Source organism: Schistocerca gregaria, chromosome 2 (genome assembly GCF_023897955.1).
Source record: "Schistocerca gregaria isolate iqSchGreg1 chromosome 2, iqSchGreg1.2, whole genome shotgun sequence".
Classification (NCBI taxonomy): Eukaryota; Metazoa; Arthropoda; class Insecta; order Orthoptera; family Acrididae; genus Schistocerca; species Schistocerca gregaria.
Genome location: NC_064921.1, coordinates 968,470,299 through 968,483,474, shown reverse-complemented (window position 1 = coordinate 968,483,474; position 13,176 = coordinate 968,470,299). Strand labels below are relative to the sequence as shown.

At 48.3% G+C, this 13,176-nt stretch overlaps 1 non-coding gene across 1 annotated transcript; it reads right to left on the bottom strand.

Annotated features, from left to right (window-relative positions):
• Positions 1-3,409: 3,409 nt before the first annotated feature.
• Trnaq-uug (transfer RNA glutamine (anticodon UUG)) lies at positions 3,410-3,481 on the bottom strand. Its single transcript has one exon. It is a non-coding gene; the product is annotated as a tRNA-Gln (tRNA).
• Positions 3,482-13,176: the final 9,695 nt, after the last annotated feature.

The following is a 13,176-nucleotide window of genomic DNA, read 5'->3' as shown; positions in this document are numbered from 1 at the left end:
GCAAATTAAGAAAATTAAGGCAATTTTAACCCAACTGAAACGGAAACAACTTGATGGTCTGAAGGTGAAGTCAAGATCACATTCAACTGTCGCAGATGAAACTGCCTCTTTGTATCACCTCCTCCGGCATGCAAAGAGTAGAAGGAAGAAGGAAGAGTTTTATCAATAACCTGCGCGATGTGAACAACGATATGCTCCACGAACAACATGACATCATTAACGAAATTCATCGTTTTTCTTTCGGAGTTTATATACTGCAACTGAAGTTAATGAACAGTCTGTGGAGACATTACTTAACGGAACAGACTCGATAGTGACTGAGGATGAGAATAGGGAGACATTGGAAATATATTCTAGTGACGAAGTTTTCAATATCATCAAAACTTCTCCAGTCAAGAAGATGCCTGGGCCGGATGGTTTACCAGTAGAATTTTACTACAGGTTTTGGAATGTTATAGGCGATACGTTCAGCGCCGTCATCAATTAAGTTATCAACGGTATCTCCATCCCATAGGAGTTCAGAGAAGGTGTCTTTATGATGGTAACCAAGGGGCGAGCAACAAAGGATGTCCGTCATCTGCGACCTATACGTTTATTAAATGGTGACTGCAAATTGCTGCCCGTGCACTGAAACTGCGACTGACTACAGTATTACAACGCGTCATTGGGCAGGACCCAACGGCCCTTCCGCACAGAAGTATCTTTAAAACTGTCAGCGAATTTCGTGATATTATTTCAATCTTTTCAGCAGCTTAAGTTAAAGCTGCTCTGTGTTTTATTGATTTTGCGAATGCTTTTGACCGGATTGATCATCGTTATCTTTTTAAATCAATGTCGGCTCTGGGTTTTGGGGGTCGGTGCTTGTAGTCTTTGCAAAGTTTCATTACTGGGATGACAGCAAAAATACTTGTCAACGGCCAATGTACGAGAACCATAAATATTTGTGGGGGATTCCCGCAAGGAAGCCCACTCACCGTGCTGCTCTATGTCATGGCTCTGGAACCTCTTGTCTGACATTTAAACGTTAACTTGGAAGGGATCATGATTATGTCGGTAAAGAAAGTAACCATTGTGTATGCAGATGATTTAGGTGTCATAGTTCGGAGTGACGACGATGTTCAAGCTCTAAAGACCGCCTTACACATTTATTGCGGTGCTACTGGTGCTGCTGTGTACATCACGAAAAGCTCTATGCTCAGCCTTAATGGTTATGAGAACACAGACTTAGATCGGTTCAAATTGCTCTGAGCACTATTGGACTTAACAGCTTAGGTCATCAGTCCCCTAGAACTTAGAACTACTTAAACCTAACTAATCTATGGACGTCACACAACACCCAGCCATCAAGAGGCAGAGAAAATCCCTGACCCCGTCGGGAATCGAACCCGGGAACCCGGGCGTGGGAAGCGAGAACACTACCGCACGACCACGAGATGCGGGCACAGACTTAGATTGGATCACTTTCACGAACCAACATAAATCTCTAGTTGTAACAGTTTCTAGCTGCCCACTCAAGATAGCTTCAGTTAACTGGAAGAACATGCTTACAAACATCAGAGGCTCATTTATAGAGCATCGAAATAGGGACCTCAATTAAATGCAAAGGGTACAACTGCTTAACTTTGTGATCCTATCAAAAGCGATTTACCTAGGGCAATGTCTTCCTATTCCTTTGGGCATCGCAAAAAATATCACGAGGGCAGTTTGTCAGCTGCTCTGGAGAGGCCGTATTTTTAAAGTGGCAGCCCGTACAGTGACCTTACCTCCGGACGACGGCGGCCTGGGACTCATAGATATTCGCCAAAAGACAGTGACTTTATTTATCAAGCGTACTGGAGAACATCTCCGTAAGTAGCCTGACAGTATTAGACGCACCTGTTTCACCTAACTGGACCTAAGAGTTTAGATGCTCCTGTCAATGTGGCTCCCATTAATTTCAATCTGAACCATGTCAGACTATACTTCACAAAGAGAGCATACATATGACACCCAGCCGTAGCACCACGGCATTTTCTACTTCTATTCCATGGCGCTGTACAGTCAGGAATAGAATCGAGAAAAAATATCCATACGAAGGTTGGAATACTGTGTGGAAGAATATTCATTATTAAGTCTTAACAATGTCAGTACGGTGAACACGGTACCAAGTCGTTAACAACATCATCGCAACCAATGAGAGGCTACATGCAATAGGACTTACTGCTTCTCCTTTGTGTCACCGTTGTGGATATGTTGACACGACACCTCACAGGTTTACTTGCCAAGGCTACGATACCATATGGACCCTTATCAAACAGCAGATCGCATTCCTTAGGCGCAATGATGGTAGATTCATCACTACCACCGAACTATCTGCCCCAGACACGACGTATTTTACCGCGACAGAAAAATTATACAGTAATGTGGTTATATGGGGACATTGTTCAATTTGTAATCCACAAAACGACCACCGACACCATTGAGGACTACAAGTGCTACGTCACGGAGGAGTATTACAAGCAACGGAACCGACTGAACCACAACAAGCATTTTTGAAATGTGTTAGAAATACTTTTTCAAAAGGATGGAATCGGATGAAATGTTTAGTGGATAGACTGTGACTGTAGACTTATTTCACTGTTATGAATCGTGTGTGTCCATACGAACCATACGTTAATTGTGCTATAAAATTACTTATCAACAATTTTCCACAGATTACGTTTATCTCATTTTCAAAAACATCCAGCGTCCACAGAATAAGTTACATTGGATGGAGAAGTTTACTTTTTAAAACCGAGTTTGGTATAGACACCTTTACCTGCGGAGGAGCATTTCATTTGATTATATCATTGCAGCTCGCCGAAGAAGGCGCATGAACGAGAGCAGAAGACCAAAAAAGAGGGGGTTATGATTCCTGCTTTGGGTGCAGGAGATCCAGGGTTCAAATCCCGGATAGGCCCTACTTTTCACTTTCACGAAAACCAAGCACTACGATGAACTTGCGAGTCTCTGAAAGTAAGCCATGCAAAAGGTGAAACTGCATGTCGGGCCACTGGCCCATGAGACTGGCGAGGACGTCATCTGGAAATCAATCCACGTGGCAGCATTAAACCGTCTTCGCTTACTTATGTCTATACGTAAAGAATGGCACCTACAAAGATTCTGTTTGTTTCCCAATAGCTACTACATCGTACGCTCCTTCCTGCTGGAAGGAACAGCGGAGGTCGTTTTCTCGCAGTTGCGCCCCTTAGGTTCGGTTATTGATCCTAGTAGCAAAAGCATAAGCATTTGGAGCGTTCTCCAATCACGTGTGGACTGCCATCAACAATTCGCATTACATGGTCCTAACTAAAATTCTGTATATGCAATTCCAACAGTTTCAACTACCGCCTCGTACACACGTCTAGAAACGATCGCAAAACACGGCTTCAGGATCCACCGAGACTTGAACTCGGATCGCTGGATTCAAAGTCCCGAGTGCTAACCATTACACCATGGATCCGGATGCCCGTGACGGTCTTAAATTCAGTAGCACCATGTCAATAAGTCGATGAGATGCGATGTTATTACATGAAGCGTCCTCAGCAAGTGTTTGCGTGGCAAATGAAGCAACCAAGCAGGCTAAAAGTGGAAGGTGCACCTACCAACGTAGCGAGAATTCTTGCCAGTATTCGTACGGGAAATGATGTCGATGGCTCAGGTAAACAAAATCGTGGAACAGCCACTTTCGTATGGAGGATTCTTTGTGCTGGAAGCACCATAGCTATGAAAACAGCTATGGAGACAGAATACTGTCGAAAACTGCGTGCTGTCACACAACGCTACGTAGTGGGCGGATGGTGCGTGACACGATAACATTTGCACTTCACACGGTCGTAATACTCTCACAGAACTGAAGCAGCTCTTTCAGCCTTCACATACACTGGTGTTCAGCACATATCATGTTGTAGGTGTCGGATTAAGAAACCTCTTTGAGAATATTGTCCAGATTGGATGCTGCAACTAGCAAGTGCGCCAAGATCTCAGTAGGTGGCGGGGTGCAAAGCTGCTCACTTGTGCGGCCTGTTGGTCTAGGGGTAGTTCGGCACTAGCCGCCGTGCGAAGCGGAGGTCCGATACTTCCGACAGTGCGGAATGTGCTAGTGTTTGTTTACTTGTGGACTTAGTCTACGCGTGGGCTAGTAACAACGATCATGGCGAACAAGTACAGAAAAACTCCATTACGATTCAATTGCTACAAAGGCTACGAACGACCAAAGGCTTTAGGAGTGGAACGATTCATCCGAGAGGAAGTCAAGATAACGCCAAACGATATTGTCGGAATTCACCTGTCCATCAATAGTCCCACGGTGTATGTTGAGATGGCAAATGACGCGGCGTGTGAGTGAATTCCACAGCCGACAAAAGCGGGTCTCCGATTTTGCCATAGTGACGGGAATGTCGACCCGGTAACTGTAGAATATGCTGGTCTGGGTGTACGGACAATACGTGTTTTTGAACTGCCATTTGAGCTCCCGGCTGACGAAGTTATCGAGGCTTGTAAGTCATACGGCACGGTACAAGGTCATACAGCAGAACGCTGGACACAATTCGCCACGTACCCCGTTCTTAACGGAGCGCGACAGATCACTATTCATCTTCCGAAGCATGTACCGTCCTATCTGACAATTGGTGGTTGTCGGGCGGTGGTGATTTACGATGATCAACCACGTACATGTTCTGGCTGTGGCCAGGAGGGCCACCTCCGGTCGAACTGTATGCAACGGCGGATTACGCAACTGCCTTCAGATGTGCGGCAGCCGTCGCCGTTCTTGACAGTACTTCCGATCACCTATGCCAAAGCCCTCACTGCGTCCGCTGATGACCGAAAGAACACAGCCCCGGTGTGGACGATCAAGATGGCACTCTCTGAAACCTTGTAGCAGACGTCTGGATGACAGAGGATGCTGCCCCATCGAGCATACAATCTACGGCGACAACATCACATGAGACCGAACTCCCACCAAGCACACCGATAGTACACGAAGCAGTTCTAGCCACTACTGATGCTGTTCCGTCTGGAACGCACTCTGTGACGACAACATCAGTTTCGACCGAACTACCGCCAAGTGCAGCGGTGGTACTCGAAACACTTCCAGTTCCTACGTATGATTTTCTGTAGGGCAGCCGTGATTCCCTACAATCTGAGGACACGGAAGGAAGATCACGCAAACAACGTTTCCCGAAAAGAAGGAAATGGCGGCGTCGCACGACATCTCCTCGAGATGACTCCCCTTGCCCCGACGACGATGTGCCTGTGGTCCAAGACGACACAACAGCCCCAACGAAACAGGATGGGGCAATGGAAACTGTTCGATCAGACCCGCAGCGGGCTGTTACATTGACGGTGCCGGGAGGTGGTGATGCTGAAAAGGAATCACAGCTAGTTGGTTCTCCAGACGCAGATGCTGTGGCTATGGGCACGAATATATCACTGCCTTGAAAGATGTTGTATGACGATATTGAGGAGGCGCCAGACGTCATACAGAGGCAGCCGGCACTCACGGCCTAATAATTGCTGAAGGTGAAGGGAGAGAGACTAGAGAACGTCTTCTAACTCACCCCCCAGCGCCGATGCAGGGATATGTTGTTGCCTCGACAGAGTGGGGGCATTCAACGGCATGTGAATCGTATTGCGACATTAAATATAAATAACGTGCGTTCACCAGCCAAAATACACCTACTGAAGGAAACGATTTGGGCATCTGATGTGGATATTGCTTTGCTGCAGGACGTCCACATAGCTGCACTCCCATACATCGCAGGCTACCAAACCTATTCGTCACATGGAGATCGCAATGGGAGTGGTATGGCAGTTTACGTGCGAGATGTCTTCCCAGTGGAAAACGTGTGTTATTTTCCGTCGGCCAGAGGAATGGCTTTCAAGACGTTTGGGACACGCATCATCAATCTTTATGCACCGTCGTGAAATAATCGGCGGCGGGAAAGGGTGCGATTTTATGCAGAAGACATTGCCCTACTATTCCATGGACGTTATGAATGTATAATAATTGATGAAGATTTCAACTGTGTTCTCAGCCGGAAAGACCAATGGCCGCAAGCCAACATCAGCCAGGAGTTGCGAATCGTTGTCAACGACCTTGTATTTAGTGACACGTGGGAATTACGACATGCAGATGCACCGGGATACACCTATGTGGCAAGTCATTCGGCGAGCGGATTAGATCGCATTTATATCTCACGGCCTCATGAAAATGATTTTCAGGACGCGGAACGCTGGCTATTGACATTTTCCGATCACAGCGCTTACATCTGTACGGTGCTTCTTCCCCGTAGAGAGGTATGGCACAGGAAGGCCCCGTGGAAACTAAATATTCAACATCTTCATGATCCTGAATGCCGTCAACGGATCCTTGAGACATGGACGATATGCGAGCGAAGGGTTGGAAGGTATGTTACGAAGCTTTATTGGTGGCTGAGTTGTGCTAAACCGGCGCTTCGCCGTACGTTCATCTCTTATAGCAGGGCGATGGCAGAATGGCGCTTCCGTCGACCGACTTTTCTTTTGCAGCACTACGTAACCTGGATGATGGTACGCCGGGACAGGACATCTGGATCAAACGCAAAAGGATAAAAGCTAAACTAGTGGCTTTAACTCGGAAACATCTTCAGGGAACCATGGTGCGCGCCAGATGTCACGATAGGATAAGCGCGCCAGATGTCACGATACGATAAGGCACGAGATTCCTTCCATGCACCACGCTGTGAATGAACGAAAGCACCGACGACGCGTTTTGGTACGGGAATTAATTACGCGCGGAGACCGAAGAGTGAGGTGTCAAGCGGAAATTGTCTCTGCATTCGTCGACCATTACCAACACATCGATCGGGAAGAAGCCGCCCCTGTCGATGACATCGACCGTATAGCCACGTACGTCTCCCGTACACTGACGGTGGATGCCGCGGGAATGTTACTGGAAGTCATTAGCTGTGAGGAAATACATGATGCGATCGCACAAGGTGCGTTGAATCGATCCCCAGGCATTGATGGGCTTCCTGCTGAATTTTATCGAGAATTTCGCAAAGAAATAGCACCGCGATGGACGGAAATGTACAACGAGATGTTAAATTCCGATGCGCCTATTCCACCGGCTTTTATGGACGGCCTCTTGGTGCCAGTACATAAACCGAAGCCAGAAATTACGGTCACACATTGTAGCCCCATCACACTGCTTAATACCGAATATAAGGTCTTTGCACGGTTGCTAGCGTCCCGACGTCGTATGTTAATTCGTAGCGTTCTATCTCCAGAACAGACGACACCGGGTGAATCGGTGAATGTGCAAACAGCTACTGGCGAATGCCGCGATGTGATAGCGCTGGCGGAGTGCCGGCTTAAAGCGGCGATTGTGGCAGTTGATTTTGACAGTTTACAATGGAGGAGGAGGTAGACGGCAAATTACATTTCCTCGATGTGCTTGTTTTTAGAAACGAAAATAGTAGTTTGGGCTACTCAGTGTACCGCAAACCCACGCACACAGACCGTTATTTGCACCGGGATTCGAACCACCACCCAAAACAGGGGTTTTATCAAGACGTTAGCGGACAGAGCTAGAAATATTTGTGAACCTGAGTTGCTCGACGCTGAGATGGAACACCTCCACAATGCGCTAATGAGGAACTAATATTCGTCCCCCGAAATAAAACGTGCGTTGAGGTAGCCACGCAGAAATCATACTGACGTACAGGCTACTGCAAAATCTAAGGTTTTCCTGCCGTTTGTTAAAAATGTAACGGAAGGAATAGGGAGGATCTTGATGATGCGGAATATTACCGTTATTTACAGGCCCACCAGGAAAATACAGGCATACCTTAAGCATGCCAAGGACGCTCGCAAACTATTGGAAAAAGCTGGAGTGTATAGGACCCCATGCAGCTGTGGTGATTTTTATGTGGGTACCACCAAAAGAACTGTCTCTAAACGTTCGGAAGAGCACAATGGAAGAGGAGAAACGGAACGATCAGCTGTTGCGGAGCATGCTTTCCAGCCAGGGAACCACAATATTCGTTTAGAGGAGACGCAAGTACTAGCGACCACAAGCGGATATTACGAAAGGCTCTACAGGAAGGCAATCGAAATCGCTAAACACCCAAATAATTTCAACCGAAAGGAGAAGGGCGTGAAATTAAACGGTATATGGATGCCGGTGTTAAAGAAGATGTGTACCACCCGTCCACTACTGGGTGATGGCAACGCTATCGACGGCAACGGACAGCGGCCAATTGCACTGACGTTTTCAAAGCACGTGACGTCACGCTGCGGCTCGGGAGCGCGCGGACGCGGAATTTAGCGACAGTTAGTAGCGAGCCAGTGTGTGTGCTGGACCTTCCACCGAGGTACGGACCCCCTGGAAGATGTCTCCCGCAGTCGGAGACGAAACGTGGGGATTCACCACAGAATTCATCAACCGACAACGGCATAAAAGCCCGGATAATTATAATGGACATTACATTCAGTGTTGGTGAACTTCCTAATTTGATGTCCAAATGAAAAAAAAGGAGTTTGATTCCTGCTGTGGGTGTAGATGATCCCGGGTTCAAATCCCGGACAGGCCCTACGTATCACTTTCGCAACAACCAAGCACTACGATTAACTTGCGAGACTCTGAAAGTAAACCGCGCAACAGGACAAATTATATCTCGGGCCACTGGTACATTATACTGGCAAGTGCGTATTGAGAATGCAGACAACGTGGCATGATTAACCCGTCTTCGCTCACTTATGTCTATACGTACAGACTGGCACCTACAGAGATTCTGATCGTTTCCAAAAAACTAGTACATCGGACTCTCGTTTGTTAAATGCATGCGTATGCAGCACCCAAAACGGAGATATGCCTTTTCTGCCGGGAGAAACAGCTGAGGTCGTCTTCTCGCAGTTGAACGCCTTACGTTCTGTTATTAATCCTAGAAGTAAAAGCATAAGCATCTGGAGCGTTCCCCATTCACGTGTGGACTGCCATTAGCAATTGGCTCGTACACATTTCTAGAAACTATCGCAAAACACAGCGCCAGGTTTCACCGAGACTCGAACTCGGATCGGTGAATTCAAAGTCCAGAGTGCTAACCATTACACCATGGAACCGGATGCCTGTAAAACTCTTAAATTCAGTAGCATCATGTCATTAAGCAGATAAGGTGCGATGTTATTACATGTCCAGAGTGCTAACCATTACACCATGGAACCGGATGCCTATAAAACTCTTAAATTCAGTAGCATCATGTCATTAAGCAGATAAGGTGCGATGTTATTACATGTAGCGTCCACAGGCAGTGCTAACCATTACACCATGGAACCGGATGCCTGTAAAACTCTTAAATTCAGTAGCATCATGTCATTAAGCAGATAAGGTGCGATGTTATTACATGTAGCGTCCACAGGCAGTGTTTGCGTGGCAAATGAAGCAACCAAGTGGGCTTAAAGTGGAAGGTGCACCTTCCAATGTAGCAAGAATTCTTGCCAGTATTCTTACACGAAATGACATCGAAGGTTCAGGTAAACAAAATCGCGGCGCAGCTACTTTCGTATGGAAGATGCTTTGTGCTGGAAGCAGCCTAGCTATGTAAAGAGCTGTGGACACAGAGTACAGTCGAGAACTGCGTGCTGACACAGAACGCTACGTAGTGGGCAGATAGTGCGTGACACGATAACATTTGCACTTCACGCGGTCGAAGTACTCTCACACAACTCAAGCAGCTATTTCAGCATTCACATATACAGCAGCTCATGCTGTAGGTGTCGGGTTAAGAAACCGCTTAGAGAATATGGTCCAGGTTGGATGCTGCAGGTAGCAAGTGCGGCAAGATCTCAGTACGTGGCGGGGTGCAGATCTGCCTACTTGTGCGGCCTGTTGGTCTTGGAGTCAATCTGCCTTCGGCTGCGGTGGGGCGAGGTCGTCCGCCTCGCCCCGCCGTGAGCGACTGTGGGCGCTTGCGTGCGTTGTTCGCGCGGCGCGAGTTGTATTTGTTCCAGGTTCAGTGCGACTATGGCACACACATGGCGCCACGATACGATCAAAATAACTTTTCATCCAGATCACACGCCAATGAAATAGGCGACGATCTACGTTTAGATCCAGCGACTGATTTCGGAATACATTTTTCTATAACAGCGGGCGTGGTTTTACATGAAAAAGACCAGTGCAGAGGGCTGCGCGACAGTGGTATCTAAATACTGGAACTCACTCGGATTCAAACATTGTTACGGGCATATCGGTGCAGTGACGGTGGATCATGCAGACATGGGCCTAAGGATTATACGGGTATTCGAGCTCCCCTTCTAGGTCCCAGAGGAAGTTGTCAAGGACGCCTTCCGACCATATGACAATGTTATCAGCCGCGTTGCAAAAAAACTGGCAAACTCTCTCGACGTACTAGGTCTACAACGGTGTTTGTCAAATAAAACTTGAGCTCAAGAAACATGTGCAGTCCTATTTGAACATCAGTGGCTGTCGTGTAATTATCATGTACGACGGTCAACCGCGTACCCGTTCCGGATGTGGGCAGGAAGGCCATGTTCGATCGAGCTGCTTACAACGTAGAATTACGCAGATACCAGTGAGTGGCAGACTCCGTTTCCCCGATGGGGACGACAATCCTGCCCCTCACGTACGCTTAGACGACGATGCGCACCATAGATGTGGACGAAACGGGTATCAGACACTTACATCGATGTCAGAAGTACCAAGGAAGGAAGAGGAAAGACCCCCTATGCCAACCCAAATGTTGCCCCCTCCACAGCAACAACAGCAGCAACAGTTCCACGGAGTTCAGACGCAACATAACATTCAGAACGCGATGGACGTGGACGCGAATATTGTCCCGACCGCGGCTTTCCTAGCAGAAGGTGATACGACGCTGGATTGCCTCCCACATTCGGATACGGATGTCCACGTTCGAAAGCAACGGTCGCCTCGACGACGCAAGCGACGTTGGCGGACCCCTTCTGACGATTGCCTCCTACACACGGCCGGTCAAGAAGGTGACATCTCATCAGACCGCATGGATGTTGCGCCTGCTGAGGATCTAAGTGGTGTAGACGGTGCACTTGCCCATGCTACGAGTGCCCAGTTACTTCTTGCACCACAGATGCAACAGGCCGCGTCGATGAATGCGCTCCGTCTACCTCCACCAAAGACGACGTAGATGAGAGAGATTTAGGTGCCGATCAGCTACACAGCATCGTGTTGCACCCACTTTGGTCGGACGATGTTGAGGAACTTCCTGGAGAGGGCACAGGTGACAGGTGAGGCGGTGGCATTGGGGATGCCACTCCTAGCGTGAAAGACTCATAATTTGTAACGGGTTTGGTGGGTCCGGCATCTCTTTCGGTTAATTTTGATTGCCATGGTGTCTACCCTAGGTTAAGAGGCTAGGCAGCACACGTTTCGCCTTGCCACCATAAATATCAACGCGATAAGGGCACCACACAAACTGACAATGCTACAACGCATCCTCAATGAGGCGGGCATCGACGTGGCCCTCTTACAGGAAGTATGTGTCGCTAGTTTCCCTGACTTCTGCGGATATACCGCCCACATCTCCCACGCCTCTTCTACCGATTGTGGCGTGGCTATCCTGCTACGTGACGGCTCGGCGGCTACGGACGTACTGTACTTACCGAGTGCTAGAGCCATGGCAGTAACTTTCAACGGTGTCCGACTAATGAATGTTTATTCCCCTTCAGGATCAGGGAGGTGTAGAGATCGGGCCCGCTTTTTTTCGGAAGACATTACGAGTCTATTTATGGGCCGCATAGACGATATGGTGATCTGAGGAGATTTTAACTGTACATAATCTCCGTCTGATCAGCAACCACATCAAGTCCCGTGTGCGGAATTGGAAATGCTAGTGCCTGACCTCCACCTGAACGACACGAGGCGCCACATGCATGGCACAGCTCCTGGTTACACCCATTATACAAGTCATTCCCCAAGTCGCTTAGATAGGATTTACGTCACAGGCACCCTTTCGAAGGCGACGAGAGGAGCAGAGCACTGGCACACTGCATTCACCGACCACACTGCCTATATTTTCTCCATTGCCCTCCAACCTGCACGTATGTGGCGCAGTAGGCCCCCTGGAAACTGAACGTCGCCCATGTGGACGAGCCGGCATGTAAAGGTGCTATCGAAGAGTCGTGGAACGCATCCTTACAGGGTCGTGGTCGTTACCGATCGACCATCATTTGGTGGATTGAATGTGCGAAGCCTGCTCTTAGGCGCATCTTCGTGGCTATTACCGGGAAGCGGCAGCATAGAGGAGGAGCACAGAAAACTTTTATTACACCGTCCTACGGGAATGTCTTGCTATGAAGCCCTCACCTGACAGGCAGATCATAGTCAATCCCGCGAAAGCGTAGCTCGTATCCTTAGCACGCCATCATTTACGGGGCGCTGTTATACGGTCGCGTGCTCCAGACATGATACAATCAGAAAGGCCATCTACGCACCATGTGCTCTTAGAGCGCAGGAGGCGCCGTAGGGCGCTGGTAACCGGCATGATAACGGACGACGGTCGACACGTGGTAGAACAAGCAGATATAGCAGAAGCCTTCTATGGGCATTACGCTCAACTTTATTCAGCAGTGCTCCCTGATATGACGACGATAGACGCCGTTTCAGCACATGTCCACGGTACAGTTCCACCAGACATGGTACCGACTTTACTGGGAGAAATGGCAGAAGAGGAAGTGGTCGACGCTATTGGTATAGGTGCTCCCCATAAATCACCAGGAATCGATGGATTACCATTAGAGTTCTATCAAGCATTTAAACAACTGTCGGTAGCGTGGTGGATTGAAATTTGTCAGGAATTGATGTCCCGGGGTGTACCGTTGCCTGCGCCGTTTTTGGAAGGACTGATTGTCCCCTTCCATAAGCCGGGGAGGGGGAAGGGGGGGCTTATGGGCGCTCAACATCGAGGTCATCAGTGCGTAAGCCGAAGGGACGGAATCATGTCCGCGATTATCGCCCCTTCACATCATTGAACAGCGACTTCAAGATCTTATCTTTTCGAGGCTGCTATCAGAACGTATTCGCGGCACATTATTGCACGTCCTCTCCAGCGATCAGACGTTTTGGGGGTGACCCAACAACATCAGAACTGTGTTATGTCGTTTCAGAGATCTTATCTCCCT